We start from the raw sequence: 21,974 nt of genomic DNA on the forward strand, positions 1-21,974 counted from the left end.
CAACCGTCCCCTGCAAAATGTGTGAGTGAGCTCTAAACCATCCTGAGCTGGCAGCAGGACAGATGGAAGCAATGGTTCATGCACAGAAGACCGCATGAGTGAGGCCGATGCGACAATCAGCACTTCTTGGCTTATCTTAGAAGAACAAGAACGTAAGTGAATGAAAATGCATCTAATTCACAATCAAATAGAGATGCTATACGCCCCGACTTCATCCAATATTCTTGTAGCACAGACACGCTGTCAGCTGATCCGCAACATTTGCCAGGATGAGAAGAACATTGTTATGGAGGAACGAGAGAAACATCCAGAAAAAGTAAAGATCGAGGACCACGGAGCCATCCAGATACACAGTCACATATAGATACGGTTTCCTCCAGGGAGGGGCACTGGTCGGCTGCCGAGTGGAGCTGGGTGGGAAACCACCGCACAGAACTTTGTGTACCTTTATGAGTTTTGCACCGTGTGAATGTGTTACTTATTCAAAAAATACAGATTTCACGACTTTTTTTCTTTTTCTTTTTTAGAAATCCCTGCCTGCTTTTCTCATTTCCTGAAATTTGCTGTTCTGATGTCCTTGTAGAAAGAGGACTAGTTGGCAAGGTCCCACGTGAAAGTGAGGCTGTAGACAGCTTCTCTCTCTGTGGGGCAGTTACTACAGGAAGGCCAATGACAACAGAGGCCAATGTGTCATCCCAGACGGCATGGGTGGAGGCTGCCTCGTCATGACCCTGGCAAGAGTCAGTGAGGAAACACGCCAGTCCTAATCAAAAGTCATTCTAGATATCAGTCAGGTGCAAGTCCTAACCCGGGACGGACGGCCTCATAAATACTGATGTTGCGACGACCAGAAGCACAGGAAGGAGCCTGCCCCATCTGAGAACATGAGAGCTTTGCTTTTTGGAACAAAAATGTGTTCACAGGCCTCTCCATCCATTCAGCCAGCATTGATTCAAGACGTGGTGCCAGGCACCAGGGGAGACCGCTGAGGGATCTGAGGGTGGCACCAAAGAGCCTCTGCCCTCAAGAAGTGCATGATCTAGAAGGGGGCTAGAAATAGGGAAACAATCAACCCTCACCAAATGTGACCAAAGCTCCCCTCACGCACACAGTAAGAATGCATGCACTTGCTCCGAGAATGGAAAACCAAGCCATTTATTGTCTGGGAGGGAGGGGTGTCGAAAGGTTTCTCAAAGAAAGAAATATTTTAGACTAGATGGGCTGAGCTGACTAACCAGGCAGAGATGCTCAAGGTATGAACGGCCACATTCAGAAGGAAAACACGAAAGAAAGAAACGAATTGTTGTTTTCTGTCAACTTTGAGCTAACTCCTCAAAACCCACACCATGCTTGTCACTGCAAGTGCACAACTTTGTCTAGGAATAGCCCCGAGCCTCAGGAAGTCTGTGATGGAGGTGAGGCCTCTGCCATGGGTGTTCTGGGGATCATCTCCCTCAGAATAAAGTGTTCTTCATAGAAAGGAATGGCAGGACCCACACTAGAATGTCTGCAGTTACAGAAAAGCTTCTCCTCAAATAACTGGAGAAATTTCCATGACCTCCCCTTCTCAGATCAACGCTTGAGCCTCACTCGTGTGAGGACTGGTTCGTGTCAGGAAACGATACCAGTTTCAACACAAGAGGAAGGGAACTTTGCAGCGAAGCAGGGCTTTGACAGCTCAGTGATGGGAGTTCTTAAGATAATGCTCTCAAGTGCTAGCAACAACAAATTACTATTCCCCACTGCAGTATAGACAGACATAACAATTTGGATGAATCGCACAGGCACTAAAAAAATATGATTTTATTTATTTATTTATTTATTAAAGATTTTATTTATTTGACAGAGAGAGACACAGCGAGAGACGGAACACAAGCAGGGGGAGTGGGAGTGGGAGGGGGAGAAGCAGGCCTCCCGCGGAGCAGGGAGCCCGATGCGGGGCTTGATCCCAGGACCCTGGGACCATGACCCGAGCCGAAGGCAGACGCCTAACGACTGAGCCACCCAGGCGCCCCCAAAAAATATGATTTTAAAGACAGCAAAGTTTGGGGCACCTGGGTGGTTCAGTCGTTAGGCATCTGCCTTCGGCTCAGGTCATGACCCCAGGGTCCTGGGGTGAGTCCCAGGTAGGGCTCCCTGCTCAGCGGGAAGCCTGCTTCTCCCCCTCCTTCTGCCTCTGCCCCCCACTCATGCTCGCTCACCCTCTCTGTCTCCAATAAATAAATAAATTTTAAAAAATATTTAAAATGAATAAATAAAGATCACAAATCAGGGAAATAAATGTTGAGCATAACTTGCATGCACCCTGATGAGCCCTGGAGTTATTCCCCCTCTGTCCAGGCCTCAGGCGGGGGGGTTCTTCATTCGGCCGGTTCTTCATTCGGGCCTCCATTTTGACCTCAAACTTTCTGCCTGGGTTCTTCTTTCCAGAGCCTCTCTTCTCTCAGGCAGAAGACCCTGAGGGCAAAGTGTCCCCTGATGGGAACTAAAACTACCCCCTCAAGCTATAAAAGGACTGCCCGGAGCCAGCAAGACCCCACCCAAGATTGACTCCAAGACCTTGAACGATTTGACCTTTACTGTCTACCTGCAGCTACCGGCCCACCTTCGCCCCACCTGGTCCTTGCATAAACCTGAAAGTATTTTTAGCACTTCGGAGACAGTCTTTGAGATATTCATCCTACCTCTTCCCAGGATTGGCCTCACTGAAGTAAATTCTTATTTCACCACCCCACATTCCTCTGCCTTTGGATTTTTGACAGTTTTGATGTCCAAGAACACTGTAGTGGCTGAACATGATCTGTGTGGGGATCCCCCCCCAAGTCACGTGCTCTTGCACCCCCATGCCCTGGCTACAAAGCCACACTGGAAACAGATTTCCCCTCCCACCAAAAAAACCCCCAAAAAACCAGATTCCCACCTCCTGGTCGAATTGGATTACCAAATTAAACTTAGCTGTTTTCTGATCCCCTCCCCCCCACCCCATTTGTATCTTTCCCATTCCAGAAGTCATTAGGAGATGAATTCGGTGCTCATTTCTGCCTTGTAAGTGCTGGGTAGGATCCAAGTAACGAGACATCTGGTAATGGTGAATCAGCCCCGGCCGCGTGCAGAAGGGGTGAATGATGTCTGTAGCAGAGCAGAAGAGTCATGGTGACCACACACGCTGGTCCTGGCACGTTCTGGGACCCACCAAAGAAGCCCGGCCCCATGAGTGATGGTGAAGGCATTTCTACTGGTGCGGACCTACCGGAGCGGAAGGGACCCTCAGCCTGGTTTTAGGATCAAATATACTTTTCTGCCACGACTAGCTTCAAGGCCCTAGGAAAGCCTGTTTCCGTAGTCTGTCTGCTTTCCTCATACAACAAACACTGAATTAACAACATCTTGAGTGTGCCAGACCTGGTGTGAGGCTCCCAGCACAAAGCCCTCACCCCGGGGTTGCTGGGATGAGCGCGGTCGCCGCACCAGCACAAGCACTATGTAAATGAAGCCGTATACAGATGCTAATTATCATGATTATCATGGATTCTGAGGTCAGGGGGGGGGCTGGCCCCTAAGCTCGATTTGCCTAACCTTCCCGGTAGGAAATGAAGTTTTACCGGCGATCAGTGTCCTAGGGATAGGGTAATGAAGAAGGAAGCCATTTTTCTTGTGTCTGGGGCTTTTGTGGGTTTCCCTAGGACCAGTCAGGACAGTGTCAAAGAAGCAAGAACAGCATCAGAGTTTTAAAAACAACCAACCCAATAAGCCTGGGAAGTCGTTTTCCTAGAATGAGAGAGGGAGAACACAATAAAAAGCGTTTCTCGTTCTTTTCTAGCATGACTATGAGTCAGAAATATTTTCCTATGTCCTAGAAATAACTTTGTTGGGAATTATGACGGGCATGGAGGAAGAAGTAAGAAGAGGGCCACCTTCTTTGGGGAAGGAGATGCCCAGCGGGCAGGGATGCCGCCCTGCGGAGTTCAACCTTGATCCCCCACCAAACCCCATGAACGTTTGTTGTGAAGGCTTTCCAGGTTGGGGAAACACGATGTGATTGAGCATTGCTTGTCTGGTCGTCGGTAAGAGCTGATCAGAAAGCTGCAGTAACGTGAGAGCTAGCAACGGTTTTCAGGGTTACCTGGCCCAGATTCCTCATGTAGTGTGTTTTTTTCAAATGCTTAATTATTCGTTATTTTTAGTTCTCTTTTTCTATTTTATTGATCTTTGAATAGGTAACATATGCATAGTGGGACACAATTCAGAGAGTCCGAAAGGGCACGAAGAGGAAGAGTAGGGTTTCCTTCTACCCAGGCCCCGGCCACACACACTCCCCTCACCCCTCACCCACCCACCCCACCCCTGGGAGGCAGCCCTCATTACAGCCAAAGATGCAGAAACTGAGTCAGATACCAAGGCTCACCTGTGCTTTGAACGGCAGCCCCACAGAGCCACTTGCCTGTGTGATAGCTCCCCTTGGATGTCTCAAAGATGAGCTCAAGTTTCTGTCCCAAACAAGGGGTCTTCTTCCCAGAACCTGTTTCTCCTCCAGAGCTTTGCCCTCAGAAAGCCTACCCACCTCTGTCCAGTGGTAGGAATCCGTCTTTCTCCCTCATTTCATATCCAAACCAGCCTTCAACACCTTGTCAATTTTACCTTCAGGATGTCCCTCAACCCCTCTGCTTTTCCCCAGGTCCTCCTACTGCAACCAGCACCAACACAGGCCACCAACATTCTCTGTTGAGTGGGGCACGCAGCGCTTTCTTCACTTCACTCTTCCCTCAGATCCACTGCTGAGGTGGGTCTCAGTGCTGGCCTGACTACACCACCACTCAACAGTCTTCCTACAACCCATGGAACAAAGACAAAATTCCCTTCCTTGGCCTATAAGCCTTGGGTGACGTGGTGCCCCTCCTTCCCCTCGCTGTCACCTCAGCGTCTTCCTTCTACCACAGGGCCTCTGCACATGCTGTCTCTCAGCCTGAAATGTTCCCCTGTCCTCTCCTAAGGCTCCTCTGGGCTCCCAGTCTTTGAGATCAGGTCTCCCCACCCATCACCATGCCCCTTCAGAGCCCCAGGCATCTCCATTTGGTAGCACTCACAACACCTGAAATTCTAGATTTAATTCTAATTCCTTGGTTAATGCCTGTCCTCCAACCCCCAACTGTAAACTCCGTGAGGGCAAGGGCTATGCGTGACAGTACCTCAAGCACCGTGAGAGCATAGAATGGAGACAATTATTATTTTTTTTGTCTTTTTTTCTTTAAATTTTTATTGTTATGTTAATCATCATACATTACATCATTAGTTTTTGATGCAGTGTTCCATGATTCATTGTTTGTGCATAACACCCAGTGCTCCACGCAGAACGTGCCCTCTTTAATACCCATCACCAGGCTAACCCATCCCCCCACACCCCTGGAGACAATTATTGTACCAGAGGAAGCACAAAGGACCGCAGCATTGGAGCCAGAAGTGATGTGTTCCAGGACCAAGTCTGTCACTGTTGGCTGTGTCACCTACGACCTCGATTTCCTTATAGATGAAATGGGGATAATAATACCAACATGAAATGGTCTTGAGATTAAATGAGTTAATTTATGTCCAAGAACACTGTAGAGATGGAGCTACAGAATCACGATTAAAAAGAAACTCCAATCAGGCATTTCCGAGCCTAACATTGAATAGTGTCTGCCTCTACAGGCTGGTTGACCAGTAAGCGCTCTGTTTGTGCAATCACTTCTGGATGCATTCGTATAGTAAATTTGTTACTATTTCATGGCTATATATACAAATACACAGCTCAGCTCTTTTTCTCCTTGAGCTAACAAGAGCATATTAAGTACAATCTCATGATGAAGATGGTGAAGAAACTGACACCAAAATAATCTGAATTGATCGTTTGTTTAAAATTGCACAAACACGTAAAACTTACTTAAAAAAAAAAAAGGAAAAGAAAAAAAAGAAAAACTGCCAAAAGAGGCCTAGGAGAACAGATATAGGCTCACTTGTAAAAGCCCCAGAGTCCTAAACTGTTGACAAGGTTCTGGCCTTTCCAAAGGAGCCCCATGTCCCTTGCATGTGCTGTTGCATCTAACAGATCCTGATGCAAAGAGAGGGTGGTCTCAGGCAGTGGGTGGGGTTACAGATCCCCATCTCTTCTTCTAGCCCTCATCAGGCTGAAGGGGAAGGCCTCCTCCTGGCACATCAGTCTTCTGCTGGTTCTCAGTCAAGCCAGAGACACTCCACAGGCACCTACTCTATCTATGAGTACTAAATCCCCGCAGGATGCCAGAGGAGGGTGGACACACCCATTCCATTTCCCACCCACCTCCCTCTACCCTGCCACGAATCACACTCACCCTTCACCCCAGCCAGCTGTCCCCCAATGTCTTCCACTGGCTTGAGAAATGCAGAAGTAGAAGAGCAGATTTTAAATCCCAGCCTGACTGGGAAAATTCAGGCCCCCGAAGATACTCAACACATGTGCGTTCTCTGCCTCCTCTCCAGCTAATGGATAGGGACCCCTGGGGGTATTTTCACCTTCCCAGAGAACACGCTCCATTGCTCCAGAATTCCACTGTCCTCTCTGCCTCCACACAGCCTTCCAGCCCAACACTCCATCTCTCATGGAATATTCTTGACACTTCAAAGGATCTGGCCAGCACATAAGCCAGTGTGGCTGCATTCTTTAATTAATATTTATTGAGTGTCCCTATTAGGTGCCTGGCAAGCACGGTATGTAGCTAAAATATCTATTTCCTTTCCTCTCCAAGAAAGTACATTCCTGGACAACTCAGGAACGCTGACAAGCCAAGTAAAGGGGCAGCACACGCTGACAACAGCAAATCTGAGTTGGGAGTCAGTGAGGAGACTGAAGCAGTACACAGGGGTCAGGAGATAGGAGCTGGAGTCCTTGGGTCCCAGCCCGGCTGTAGGACACCCAGCAGGTAGTGTCTCTTCTTAGAATCTATGTCTACACTAGTGTGATTGATAATATCACCCTGTCAGCTTCCTAGGCATCTTGTAGAAACTAGGTGATATCATGTAAGTGATGCCTTTTGAAAAGTTTAATATACTATACGAATTCCAGATGTTTTCTCCGAAGTGAAACCTTTGGTGCCTTTCTTGGTAGACACAAAAATTAGATCAGGTTATGGGCGCCTGGGTGGCTCAGGTCATGATCCTGGAGTCCGGGGATGGAGTCCCAGTTGGGCTCCCTGCTCAGCAGGGAGTCTGCTTCTCCCTCTGACCCTCCCCCCTCTCATGTTCTCTCTATCTCATTCTCTCTCTCAAATAAATAAATAAAATCTTAAAAAAAAATTAGATCAGGTTTAAAAGAAAGGAAACCCAGGGAGGTCAAAATCTGACAAATAACCAGTTTGAGCGTCAGTTTAGATTCTGAAGCTCTGATCCAAACTGTGGAAGAGCTCCTTTATTCTTTTAAAAAATACTAAATATGTTTATCTTCAGTTATAGGTATGTATATGTGTATTACACCCCCACACACACACATTTGGAAGAAGGGAGTCCTTTGGAGGTCCCTTTGCAAAAACTGGAAGCTGCGTACCTACAAATGAAAACTCTAGGCAGGTACAATATGAATGAATTAGACCATGAATTAATATAATACAGTTAGGTGTGCAAACTTCAGAATTCTAATTTCATACAATCCTGGCAGACGTGAAAATTGGTATGGTCTTTCTGGACAGCAATAGATAATTTGAGTCAAGAGCCTTAAAGGGGGTGCCTGAGTGGTTCAGTAAGTTAAGCATTGGCCTTCAGCTCAGGTCATGATCTCAGGGTCCTGAGATCGAGCCCCAAGTCGGGCTCCCTGCTCGGTGGGGAATCTTCTTCTCCCTCTCCCTCTGCCCCTCCCCCTGCTCCTGCACATGCATTCTCTGTCTCTCTGTCTCTCAAATAAATAAACAAAATCTTAAAAAAAAAAAAAGAGCCCTAAAAATGTTCCTATCAATAGGGGCATCTGGGTGGCTCAGTCAGTTGGGCGTCTGACTCTTGGTTTTGGCTTTGGTGGTCATCTCAGGGTGGTAGGATCATACCACAGCCAGCTCTGCACTCAGTGGGGAGTCTGCTTGAGATTCTCTCCCTCTCCCTCCCCTTCTGCCCCTCCCCTCCTCCAATCAATCAATCAAATCTTTTAAATAATGTTCCTATCAATAAACAAAATGTGGTCTATACACACAGTGGGATATTATCCAGCCTTAAAAAGGGAGGACATTTTCTGACATGTGCTACAACATGGATGAATCTTGAACACATTATGCTATATGAAATAAGCCAGTCACAAAAGTACAAATACTCTGCGACTTCATTGAATCCTAGGTACTTAGAGGAGTCAAATTCATAGAAACAGAAAGTCAAACAGAAGTAACAGGGGAGAGAAGCATATGGGGAGTTAGTGTTTAATGGGTACAGAGTTTCAGTTTTGCAAAATGAGGAAAGTTTCGGAGGTGGGTTGTGGCAATGGTTGCCCAAGAGTGTGAATGTACTTTAATGCCACTGAACCATACACTGAAAAATTGGTCAAGATGGTAAATCTGATGATATGGATATTTCATCACAATTTTCTTTTTTTTTAGTTTTAAAGATTTTATTCAACAGAGAGAGAGAGAATGAGCAGGGGGGCAGGGAGAGGGAGAAGCAGGCTCCCCACTGAGCAGGGACCCTGATGCAGGGCTCAATCTCAGGACCCCAGAATCATGACCTGAGCCGAAGGCAGACACTTAGCCGACTGAGCCACCCAGGCCCCCTATTTTCACCACAATATTTTAAAGTTTTCCTAATTTATGACCCAGTAATCCATCTAGGAATGTATCCAAAGGACATAAACAGTAAAGACAGCAAAGATGTTTGCACAAAACTGTTGACTTAGGTCTTATTTTTGAAAAACTAGAAACAACCTAAGAGCAAAATAATAATAGTAAATAGATTATAGAACGTTAGGAAACACCATGCAGCCATTAAAAAGCTTGCTTTAGAAGAACGTATAATGACATGGCAAAATAGTCATAGAAAGAAGACTCAAAACTGGGCGCCTGGGTGGCTCAGTTGGTTAAGTGACTGCCTTCGGCTCAGGTCATGATCCTGGAGTCCCGGGATCGAGTCCCACATCGGGCTCCCTGCTCAGCGGGGAGTCTGCTTCTCCCTCTGACCCTCCCCCCTCTCATGCTCTCTCTCTCTCTCTCTCTCTCTCTCTCATTCTCTCTCAAATAAATAAATAAAATCTTTACCAAAAAAAAGAAGATTCAAAACCATCTACCCGGGGTGATCTCAATTTTGGAATATGCGTACTGGTATATTTGCAAGGAAAAAAGATCATGAGAAAACAAACTAGTGGTTATCTCTGGGTGGTAGGGATTATAAATGCATTTTTATGTTCTTCTTTATATGTTTCCTAATGTTCCATGATGAGGATGTATTAATTACTTTTATGTGGGGAAAATGATAAATTAATATGAAAAAGACTTTAGAGCCCACAGGAGTATCTCCGGATCCCTGCTGGATCCCGGTATGCTGAGGAAGTAGTTGGCACAGGTACAGGGTATGATTCCAGTAAGCTCTCCTGCAGATGAATCAGACCTGCGATGCACACTGTCTGTCTACAAAGTACCCAGGGCACAATATTGATATTTGTGACAAATATTTTTGATTAGGTAACTGTGGCCCCACATATTTTGTGCTGCTTTGGGGCATCTGCAGCAGTTTTGCTGAAACTTTCGGGATATTTATATCAGCAATTGCCTAAAGATTGTTTGTCAGAAGTAGGAAAGAAACATAAGGTCGGATGTGTATTTCATGCTTGAAGAGGATGTGGTTGACAAGTATGATTCATATGGGTTTAGCTAAAATGTCCAAAACAGTCTTCGTTACATGTTAAATAGAGATATTGGAAGCTGACCAACCGAAACTATAAAATATATTTGAAGAAAAGTTTCCATTTTCAATGGCAACCAAAAAAATAAAATACTTAGGGAAACCATTCCAAAAATATGCATGATCTATATGAAGAAAATTTTCAAACACTAAAGAAGACTTGAATAAATGAAAAGACATACCCTCTTCTTGGATAGGAAGACTCAGTGGTACAAAGTTGAGAATCCTTCTCAAATTAATGTATAATTTAAATTGATCCCAATAGAAATGCCAGAAGGATTTAAAGCAAGGGATATGCAGGGGAACTGACCAGGCTGATAGACTAAGTCTAGAGTTTAAAAAATTGAAAAAGCAGGGGCGCCTGGGTGCCTCAGTTGGTTGAGTGTCTGACTCTTGGTTCTGGTTCAGGTCATGATCTCAGTGCTGTGAGATCCAGCCAGCCCTGTCAGACTCCGCACTTAGCAGGGAGTCTGCTTGAGTTTCTCTCCCTCTGCCTCTCCTCCTGCTCACGCGCGCGCCCGCGTGTGCGCACATGCGCGCGCGCACACACACACACTCTCTCTCTCTCTCTCTCTCTCTCTCTCTCTCTCTCTCTCTCATAAATAAATAAATCATTAAAAAAGAAATTGAGGGCGCCTGGCTGGCTCAGATGGTTAAGCGGCTGCCTTCAGCTCAGGTCATGATCCCAGGGTCTTGGGATCGAGTCCCACATCGGGCTCCCTGCTCCTTGGGAGCCTGCTTCTCCCTCTGCCTCACTCTCTCTCTCTCTGTCTCTGTCTCTCATGAATAAATAAATAAAATCTTAAAAAAAAATCTTTTAAAATAAAAAAGAAATTGAAAAAGCAGACCGAGGGACAGGGACGAGTCCAACCAAATGTTAAAAAACATTATAAAGCTGAGTAATATTCCATTGTGTATATATACACTACATCTTCTTTATCCATTTATCTATGGACATCTGGGCTCTTTCCATATTTTGGCTATTGTGGACACCGCTGCTATAAACACTGGGGTGCAGATGCCCCTTCGAATCACTATTTTTGTATTCTGTGGATAAATGCCTAGTAGTGCAATTGCTGCCATTTGCAACCACGTGGATGGTGCTAGAGGGTATTATGCTAAGCGAATTAAGACAGAGAAAGACAAATACCATAGGATTTCACTCATATGTGGAATTAAAGAAACAAGAAGATGAACATAGGGGAAGGGCAGGAAAAATAAAATAAGATAAAAACAGAGAGGGAGGCAGACCATAAAAGACTCTTAACTATGGAAACAAATGGAGGGTTGTTGGAGGGGAGGTGGGTGGGGGGATGGGGAAATTGGGTGATGGGTGTTTAGGAGGGCTCTTGATGTAATGAGCACTGGGTGTTATATGCAACTGATGAATCACTAAATCCTACCCCTGAAACTAATAATACACTATATGTTAACAAAATTGAATTTAAATAAAAAAAATTTTAAAAACACTATAAAGTTTTAGTAATTAAAATAATGTTTTACTGACACTGGCATAAATAGAGAGATCCATGCAACAGAATTGAGAGGCCAGACATTGGTTTAAATATATGTGGTTTTGTTCAATTATTTCTCAATAAAACTTTTGAAAAAAGGGCGCCTGGGTGGCTCAGTTGGTTAGGCGACTGCCTTTGGCTCAGGTCGTGATCCTGGAGTCTGGGGATCGAGTCCTGTCTCGGGCTCCCTGCTCAGCGGGGAGTGTGCTTCTCCCTCTGACGCTCCCCCCTCTCATGCTCTCTCTCTCTCTCTCTCTCATTCTCTCTCTCAAATAAATAAATAAATAAATAAATAAATAAATAAATAAATAAAATCTTTAAAAAAATTTAAAAAAACTTTTGAAAAAATATACAGTTTTTTCAAAGAACCCACTTATGGCTTTGATAATTTTCTGTTATATGTTTATTTTCTATTTTGCTAATTTTCGCCCTTTTTTTAGTGTTTTCTTCCCTTTTTTTGTGCTTAATATGTTCTTTTTTCCCCTTACTAATTGAAATCTACTAATTTGATCACTGATTTTTCGCCTTTCTTTTATGGTAATATATGCGTAAGACTGCATGTCTTTCAGTATGACTTTAGCTGTAGCCCACAAGTTTTGAGTTTGTTTTCATTGTCATTTCATTAAAAATATTTTCTACTTTCCATTTTGCCGTAGATTATTTTATTTAACTAAGAAAAAAAATTTTTTTAGGTTTATTTATTTATTTCTTTTAAGTAATCTCTGCACCCAACATGGGGCTGGAACTCAACGAGGCTAAGATCAAGAGTCCCATGCTCTTCCAATGGAGCCCGCCAGGTGCCCCAGCCCGCCCCTCCCCCCACGGGTTACTTTAGTCTTTTATTTATTTCTTTATTTGAGAGAGAGAGAATGAAAGACAGAGAGCAGGAGAAGGAAGAGGGTCAGAGGGAGAAGCAGACTCCCTGCTGAGCAGGGAGCCCGACGTGGGACTCGATCCCGGGACTCCAGGATCATGACCTGAGCCGAAGGCAGTTGCTTAACCAACTGAGCCACCCAGGCGCCCCACAGGTTACTTTAGATGTAGGTTGCTGGATTTCCAAACATTTGGGGGATTTTCTAGCTATCTCTTTGCATCTTAGTTTCACAATGGTCAGAGAACATACTCTGTATGATTTCAAATATATATGGAATTTAATTTTGTATGGAGATGGTACCTCAAACCAGTGGAGAGAAAATGGATATCCAATAAATAGCATCAGGACAACTCAATGAAGATATGGGGGAAAAGAACACTGGTTATCTACTTCATTCCATATAACAAAGGAAACTTCAGATGGAGCAAAGATTTAAATAGAAAAACAAAAGCCATAACTATATTAGAAGAACATAAGAGGGAATTCTTCTAAAATTTCAGAGTAAGAAAACTTTTTCTAAACTCAGAAGCCTTAAAAGATTGGCAAATTTAGCCTACATAAAATACCCAAATCTTTGCTGGCCCAAATTAACACAAACTCGCTTTTAGAGGTTAGGTGAGTGGGCAAGTCCTGGGGAGAGGGAGACAGAATTTAGGACTCAGGAAGTTTCATGGCCATGAGATGAAGGAGGAGAAGAATGTCAAATTCTGGGACATGAGGCGAGACAAACATTTCACCATTTTAGAGAAGCATATGGAGGGGCCCCTGGCTGGCTCAGTCAGAAGAGCACGTGATTCTTGATCTCTGGGTCATGAGTTGGAGCCCCACACTGAGTGTAGAGATTACTTAAAAAAATAAAATCTTAAAAAAAATATTAAGAAAAGAAAAGCATATAGGGATCATCATAGCTTTGTCCCCAACTTTCTGGGAGATCTGGAACATGTGCTTCAGTCTTCATGGCACAGCCGTGTCAATCAATGCAATCAATTGTGCAGGCCCCTAACTGGATGTGTGGTCATAGGTGGCGAAAGCCCTCTAGACTGAGCATACTGGGGTAGCTAGGAGACTGGGTTCCATCCCGATCTAGGTGCTACCACTCAACAAGCCCAGTGACCACAGACACATCCCTAAATCCCAATGGGCCCCAGTTCCTCAGCTGTCAAATAGGGGTGTTATGAGAGGCCGTGGTTAGAAGCACCAACTCTGGAGTCAGACCACCTGGATTGCAATCTTGGCTCTGCCCCTTACTAGCAATGTGCCTCATATTCACATCTGTAAAGTGGGTTGACAAGACTGGCACCTTCCTGGTAGGATTGTTCTGAGAATTAAAGAGATTAATAATTTGATTAATATATGTAAAGCGCTTAGAAAAGTACCTGACACATAGTCCATGCTCTGTGAGTGTTAGCTGTAGGGTAACTTTCCTCTATCTTGTTACTATTTAAATTGAACTGTACTTGAAAAAGACCAACTCTTATGCTAAGAGGTAGATGATTTCATTTGTAGTCAAAGATGAAACTTTAAATCCTGACATAAGAGATGCTGGAAAGTCTTTTTCCTTGGGAATTATGGACTCAGTATCAGGAAGAGCTTTAGAAATGATCAATAAAAGAGATCATCCGGCCTGTTTGAGGACTTTCAGGGACTGAGAATTCCCTGCTTTCAAGGAAGACTGTTCTTCCCTTGGCGGACTTTCTAGTTAAAAGGCTGAACCCAAAGTGAGCTGAAGTTTGCCTGATGATAACTTCCATCCATTCATCCACCTCCTGCCTTCAGCAGCCATGCGGCAAATATAATGTACTTGAAGACGCTTACTACATCCTCCCCCTCCTCGCCTATGAACTGAACATGCCCTGTTCTGTCAGGCGATTGTCTCAGATCCCTCACCATCATGGTCACCCTGCTTTGGGGATCCTCAGTTGGTCAGCACTCCTGCTGAAAGTTGGAATGGTACACAGATCACAGTTGTTGGGGTCTGGAATATCCTAGGCATGAGTGTTGAATGATTGAATGAATAAAGTAGTCCAAGTAGTGACATAATATACCAGAACTATCATCTCCCTTTTATTAACACAGCCTCAGATTATATTAGCATTTTCTTTTTTTTTTTTTTTTAAGATTTTATTTATTTATTTGACAGAGAGAGACACAGCGAGAGAGGGAACACAAGCAGGGGGAGTGGGAGAGGGAGAAGCAGGCTTCCTGCCAAGCAGGGAGCCCAATGTGGGGCTCCCATCCCAGGACCCTGGGATCATGACCTGAGCTGAAGGCAGACACTTAACAACTGAGCCACCCAGCCGCCCCATATTAGCATTTTCAAGAGAATCTTCCAGAACTCATTGGCTTGGGGATGCAGGCATGCTTCCCCCAGCCTTTCCCTCCCTGGGGAGATAAAGCTGAAGGACCCCCTGACTGCTGCCCACCCCTCTGGGAGACGGACAAAGAAGGCAGCACAACACCAAAAGAAATGTGAAATCAGAAAACCAGCACCCTAATCATGCAAAGACAGAAGCCTGCCAATGACCAACTCAAAAAGCCTGTCCCTCCTGATAGACTGAGGGTTATCGGGGCATTTATTAGTGCTGCCCAACAAATATTTCCCAATATTGAAACGTACTTCCTTGCCCCCTTGAAGTAGGTGTAGCTACCTGACTTGAGAGGGCAAAGTGAGCAACAGAGCCAGTCTATGGTCGCCGTGTGCTCATTTCCCCGCCCTTGGTAATCATGCACACGCACAGATGAAACCCTCTCAGTGGGGGCCTGCAGAGCAGAGCCCCCACCCCTGTTACCTGCCCCCACCCCCGCACCAGCCAGCCTGCGATGGATGTGGAATACAGGTGGAAAATAAACCTTTGTTGCTTTACCACTGGGGAAGAAGAAAACCCAAGAGGATGTCTACTCCTATCTGCGAAACCAGCCTAATCCCAGGCAGTTTGGAGAACAGAAAATGAAATCCCGTGTATACAAAGCCTCCGAGGCCCAGAGGGAGAAGGTTTAGAGACTGCCGCCATACCTAGCTGTGAGCTCAGGAAATTTGCTTGCCTACCCCAGGCCTCAGCTTTCTTACCAGTAAAAGAAGGAGATTTAGCTTGATGATCTTCTGCTAAGCTTAAGTCTCTTAGATCACACAAAAAGACATACTTTTTTTAAGATTTTATTTTTAAATAAACTCTACAACCAACATGGGCCTCGAGCTCACAACCCTGAGGTCAAGAGTTGCATGCTCTACCAACTGAGCCAGCCGGGCGCCCCCAAAAGACAATCTTAATGCAAGATGTTCTCATCAGGGGAAACTGAGTAAAGGGTTTACAGGATCTCTCTATAGTATTTCTTACAACTGCAGGTGAGTCTATATTGCTCTTAAAAAAAAACGTTAAGGGGCACCTGGCTGGCTCAGTTGGTAGAGCATGCAACTTCCGTAGAGGGTGCAATTCTTGATTTCAGGGTTGTGAGTTCGAGCCCCGCTCTGGGGGTAGAGATTGCTTAAAAATAAAAAATCTTTGGGGTCCCTGGCTGGCTCAGTCAGAAGAGCATGTGACTCTTGATCTCAGGGTTGGGGATCCAAGCCCCATGTTGGGGGTAGAGTTTACTTAAAAAAATAAATAAATAAAAATACTTAAAAAAAAAAAAAAGATAACCCAACCTTAAAGATGAACTCAGTTCTCAGAGGACGGATTTGTGAGTTTGATGTTACAATTCTGCAAGAGAGAAACCCCTCTAAAAGCCTCCATGGGATGTCCTGGGTATAAGGCAAGCTGGCCCTGTCCCCCGTTCCTCCACCCTGCCCGTGACTCTACTCCACCCATCATCTCCAGGCCCTCGGAGGAGTCTCTGGAGACCCATTCAACTCCCAACAATGGCGAACCAAGAATTCCCATTCTCCTGCTTAACTTAGCCACAAAAACTAAATATTAAAAAAATACAAAAATGTAATGCCATAATAGGTGTCCTTTCACAACGTGAAAACTTTCAAATAGCTGCATTTTTGAGTGCTGGAATGACAAGTAAATTCTGATTGTCATGCTTTTCACTTTTCTAGATTTTCTTCAATAAAAGAAGTTACGGAAACAAAAAAAAAACTACTTTATTTAAGGAAACAATACAACTCCTGGTCACAGCGGCAGCTTGGTGAGCCAGCCGGTTAGAGGACATGACTGAGACAAGAACCTTTAAGGAGCATTAGCCTGGTGACCCTGGGCGAGTGGTTTTATCCCCGTGCGGCTCCGCGTCCCCTTCGCTGCACCTCACGGCAGTCCTCTGATGGCCCTTTGAGGTCAGTTCGGGACAGAGCTGCGGGCATACTCGTCCTTCTAGCTCCAGCGCAGACTTCGTCACACTGTAACAGAGCTCGAATCACCAACATTTCCCCCAGCCCCGATTTTCCAGGACCTAAGGACACAATAGAATCTGAGGAATCTGAAAGACTAAGACTAGTCCGACTAATGACGACAGGGTGATATATTTTGGTGATCTACAGACACAGTACAGTAGTTGGAGATCCTCCTTAACAGTGGGCAAACTGAGGCACAGATGAATATAAGTTTGGTGTAACGTCACCTAGGTTGGTGCTGGTTCTGCCCTTCCTCAAGGTTCCCTCCCCGAAGATGTGCCTGTGCCCAGACTTGCCAGTGGGTTAAAGGGTTCTTACTGCTCCGTAGAGCCGTCCAGTGGAAAACCCTTGTTAGCAGGGATGGGCACAACTATTAGACCACTCTAGATTTTTGCCTTCTGGGGGGAAGAGAGAGGCATGGTGGTCTTTCCCAGCTCTAAAGTCTGAGGTTTGAAAACAGGTAGATTTTATCATTTGTAAATGTTTTATTGCTGTATAACTTACAGAAAAGTGCATGGATCGTAAGCATACAGCTTGGTGAATTTTCACAAATGGAAAACATCCATATCACCGGCGCCCGGGTCGAAACCCAGAACATTGCTAGTACCTCAAAGCTCACTCATTCAGATTCTGCCAGCCACCCCCAACACCGATAACCACTCTTCGGACTCCTCACACCTGAGATTACTTTTGCCTGCTGTTGAACTTTAAATAGATGGGACCACTACATTACTTTTTTTTTTTTTTTTTTAGGATTTTAAGTAATCTCTACACCCAACGTGGGGCTCGAACCCACAACCCTGAGATCAAGAGTCCCAAGCTCCACTGATTGCCAGCCAGGCACCCTTAATGTGCTTTCTTTTTAAGCAACTAAAAATTTATGTTTACCTGTAAAGGAATTTCAAGATGGCGGTGTTTTTGGTTTGGGCAACACACAGCAAGCTGCTTTAAAACCACCTTATATAGACCATGAAATGACTTAAAAACCAAATTATTTTACTCTGCCTGATCAACTCACCAACTGTGTCTCAGCAGTCTCTCTCAGGGTGTCTGGGCTCCATTGTTAGCCCATCCCCTTCTCCTTAGGACACCTAAGTCCTGTGACATTAAAACCCGAGCCAGACCAGTTTTTGTCTTGTTTTGTTTTTACTTTTTCTTTTAGAACAGTTTTATTTTTCCTATTTTTTTTTTTTTTTAAAGATTTATGTGTTTGAGAGAAAGAGTGAGAGAGCGCGAGCATGAGCGGGAAGGGCAGGGGGGCAGGGAGAGAGAATCTCAGGCAGACTCCATGTTGAGCACAGAGCTAAACGTGGGGCTCGATCTTACGAACCTCCTATCAGGACCTGAGCTGAAACCAAGGGTCGCACCCTTAACCGACAGAGCCACCCAGGTGCCCCAGAACAGTTTTAGATTTACAGAAAAGTTGCAAAGAGAGTGCAGACAGGTCCCATATGTCCCATACTCAATCTCTCCTATTATTAACCTCTTAACATTACTATGGTGCCATTTGTCACCAGAACTCAGAAACCGCGCCGGTATACGATATACTGCTATTAACCAAACTCCATACTTCATTCTGGTTCCACCAGTTTTCCCTAACATCCTTCCCTCTTCCAGGATCCACCTAGGATACCGGCTTATATTTAATCCTCGCATCTCCTTAGGCTCCTCTGGGTTGTGATAGCATCTCAAATTTTCCTTGTTTTTGACGACCTTGACAGTTTTGAGAAGTACTGGTCAGGAATTTTATAAGATGTCCCTCACCTGGGTTTGTCTGATGTTTTTCTCATGGTTAGACCAGGGTTTGGGGGAGAGGTGAAGTGCGTTCTCATCATATCAGATCAGGGATGCGTGCTAGTAATAGGACTTACCACTAATGATGTTGATCTTCGTCACCTACCTGGGGTAGTGTTTGCCAGGTATCTCCACTGCAAAATTACTCTTACCATCCTTTCTAAACCACATCCTTGGGAAGCAAGTCACTAAGCACAGCCCTCACTCAAGGCGGGGGGTGGGGTGGCGGTGGAATTAAGCTCTACTTACTTGAGGGGACAATATCTACATAAATTGTTTGGAATTTTCTATATGGGAGATTTGACTCTTCTCCCCCATTTATTTATTTACGCATCAGTCGTTTCTTTGTATCAGTATGAATTCCTTTGTGGATGTTTATTTTATACTTTGGATTAAAATCCAGTATGACATTATTTATTTATTTATGCTCACATTGTTCCAACCTTGGTTATCAGGAGCTATTTCAGGTTGGTTCCTTTAACATATCCCCACCCTTTTGCTCTTAGAGTACTTCCGTACCTTCTGGCACTACAAAGCTGCTCTAGGCTCATCTTGAGTATTTCCTGCCCCAGGCCTAGAATAGGCCCTTTGCTCAAAGAGTAGATTGGCTTTTTTTTTTTTTTTTTAAGATTTTATTTATTTATCAGTGAGAGAGAGAGAGAGTGCGTGCACAAGGAGGGGGAGTGATGGGCAGAGCAGGTAGAGAGAGAAGCAGGCTCCCCACTGAGCAAGGAGCCCCAGGTGGGATCAATCTGAGCTGAAGGCAAGATGCTTAACCGACTGAGCCACCCAGGCATCCCAGGTTGGTGGCTTTTTAACTCATCTTCTCCCTCAAGATGCAAGCATTCCCCATGGCGGGAAACAGTCTAGCCTTATTATCTAGTACCAACCAGCCATTTGTAAGCAACATTATTATTTTTTTAAGATTTTGTTTATTCACTTGAGAGAGAGAGAGAGTGTATAAGCAGGGGGAGAGGCAGAGGCAGCGGGAAAAGCAGACTCCCCTCTGAGCTGGGAGACCAATATGGGGCTCAATCCCAGGAACAGGAGATCATGACCTGAGCTGAAGGCAGACGCTCAACCACCTGAGCCACCTAGGCACCCGTGTAAACAACTTTATTTATTTATTTTTAAAATTTTATTTATTCATTTGATAGAGAGCACAAGCAGGGGGAGCATCAGGCAGAGGGAGAATCAGCCTCCCTGATGAGCAGGGAGCCTGATTCGGGACTTGATCCCAGGACTCTGGGATCGTGACCTGAGCCGAAGGCAGACACTCAACCACCTGAGCCACCCAGGCGCCCCTGTAAACAACTTTAATCTAGTTCGGTGTTTTGTGGGGTTTTCCCCCGATTTTGGTTTGTTCCTATGATTTAAGTAGCTATGTGCTCACCTGTGTGCCTACTGTCTCTTCTTCCAAATGGTTTTCAGTTTGCTTGAAGTCACTTTCCTCCTTCGCTGTACTTAGACTGTGGTGTAGACCCGCCCCAAGTGAGTCAGGCTGCAGAGCTGGGAGAGTAAATTAGAGAGGTTCTCCTCTGGCAAGGCCTCCAACCTGCCAGCCTGGAAAACTGCTATATAAAGATAGATAAGTAGCCAGCTAGCTACAGACACACACACACACACACACACACACACACACACACACACACACACACACGAAAAGGGAGAAGGCACCAGAGGGAGGGCGACAGAGGCATTTGTTCTGAGAGCAAGTGTTCAAAGGGGAAAAACAGGGAGGCACTTGGGCAATCCAGCTGCAGGTCTGAGCTGGCCTGGGGTTTTAGCAAAGGAGGAGTGAGTTCCTCAGAACAAGACCAATTAAAACCTTTTAAAGTAATTGTTCCCCTGCCTTCTTTCAAAGTTGAGCCCTAATCCCCTTCTCTTCATTCTTCCCAACATTCCACCATTTTAAATTAAACCCTTTGCTTCTCTCCCACTGCCACATCTGGCCCATCGCAGAGATGCCACCGCATGCATTTGTTTGCTGGGAGAAGAGGGGGTCCTGACACTTGCTTTGTTTCACACTGAATCACTATGGGCTCTGTCCCACTGGCACCCCACCCCCGAAGCCCACACCTGCAGAGCGGAGGGGAGGAGGCAAGGGGCCCCACAGGTTACCAGAGCACTGACCAGTTAGTAAAGCTTCATGGCTGTTTCACCCAGGTGTCCACAGTACTCAGCTTCTCGGATCCTCGGTGGTAAGGTGGGCAGGGCCTCCCCGGGTCAGGGCCATAAACCTGTTATGGCTCCCTGAATGATGTGACACATCAAGTTGACATCACCTGTCCACCTTCATTCTTCAAAAGTCCCTCCCCGTCAGGCCCTTGGTGCCCCTCCGCACAGGTCCTTTTGCAGGAGGATGGTACAAAGGTCTGAAGCTTCTGAAGTGATGGGAGGTTTCCCCATAGTGATAGGATAATATATAATTGATGGACCTGCACAGATCTGAAGGTGACCTTGACCGAGCCATAAATATAACCGGAGTTAGGCACAGAGTACACCACTGAGAAAAGCAAACTGCTCTCACCTCTTTTATTTTTATTCTCATCTCCAAGTTGCCTCTCCATACTATCAGAACATTTTAAGGAAGGAAAACCCAGTCTCATTATTAATGGTTGAGACAGCTCTCCGGTCTCCCCTTTCGGGGTGGAGGGGGCGTCCACTCTCCTAACCCCGGCCGAGAGGGGCGGCGATGTGCCTCAGTCGCTCAGCCAGTTGGTGGCAGGGCTGTGACGGGAACCTAGGCCTCCAGACGCCTCTCGCGTCTAGGCGCTTCCCATAATGGAAGGCTTCGCTCCATTAAAAGTTATTTTAGGAATTCCACAAGCCCACCACCATCCCCCCAAAGTGGAAAATTTATGTAAACGAGTCAAAATAAAGCAACAGTTTCTTAATAAGTATGTTTGGAGTTTCACTCCGGACTCAGGCGAGGGGATGGGGACTTAAAAGGTTCCAGTGTTCTTCTCTATACAGCGAGACTATTTTTAACAATTTAAGGACGCCTTCAGGACCACATCAGGTCCAGCGGTGCACACCCCCGGGCCACCCCCTCAGGTTAGGCAGGGCGCTGGTTCCGCCTGGCCCTCTCCGACGCGTCCCCTCCGGGTGACCCCGGCCCCGCCACCCTCGCCACCCCCACCCGCCCGGCACAGGGTGCCAGGCGTGGCCGCGGCGTCTGCCCGGGTCCCCTCCGTAACTGCACCCTTCTCCCTCTCCCCCCACCCCGCCCCCGCCCGGTCCCACTGGGCGGCGAGGGGGGGCCAGGCGTCGGGGGAGAGGCCGAGGCACGGGGCCCTGCGGTCCCGCCGCCGCCCGGGCTGGCAAGCGGGCGGGCTAGGAGCCCAGGAGGAGAGGGGAGGAGGAGGGGAGCATTATTCCGCGCGGGGTGCAGGGGAGGCGAGGGGGTGGGGCTGGGGGAGGACGCTCCCGGGGGACTCGGGGAGGCGGGAGACGGGGGTGCTCCCTGCTCCTCTGAAATAACCGCCGGAACAGCCCAGCTTCCCACCCGCTTCCGGGCTGCGGGGGTCAAAGGCCGGGGGTGCCCGGGCCCCGTCGCCCACCGTGCCGGGCTCTGCGCGCGCCC

General features: G+C 46.2%; 1 long non-coding RNA gene across 2 annotated transcripts; it reads right to left on the reverse strand.

Moving 5' to 3' along the window:
- Nucleotides 1–16,352: 16,352 nt before the first annotated feature.
- On the reverse strand, nt 16,353–21,765 carry LOC113912871. Of its 2 annotated transcripts, XR_003517021.2 has the most exons (4): nt 20,919–21,765; nt 20,522–20,641; nt 19,782–19,897; nt 16,353–16,600 (listed from the first exon to the last, which is right to left on the reverse strand). It is a non-coding gene; the product is annotated as an uncharacterized LOC113912871 (long non-coding RNA). The 2 variants fall into 2 exon arrangements; XR_003517020.2 differs by having other exon boundaries at nt 20,522–21,761.
- Nucleotides 21,766–21,974: the final 209 nt, after the last annotated feature.

The sequence above is a fragment of the Zalophus californianus genome, chromosome 14, assembly GCF_009762305.2.
Source record: "Zalophus californianus isolate mZalCal1 chromosome 14, mZalCal1.pri.v2, whole genome shotgun sequence".
In the NCBI taxonomy this organism is placed as follows: Eukaryota; Metazoa; Chordata; class Mammalia; order Carnivora; family Otariidae; genus Zalophus; species Zalophus californianus.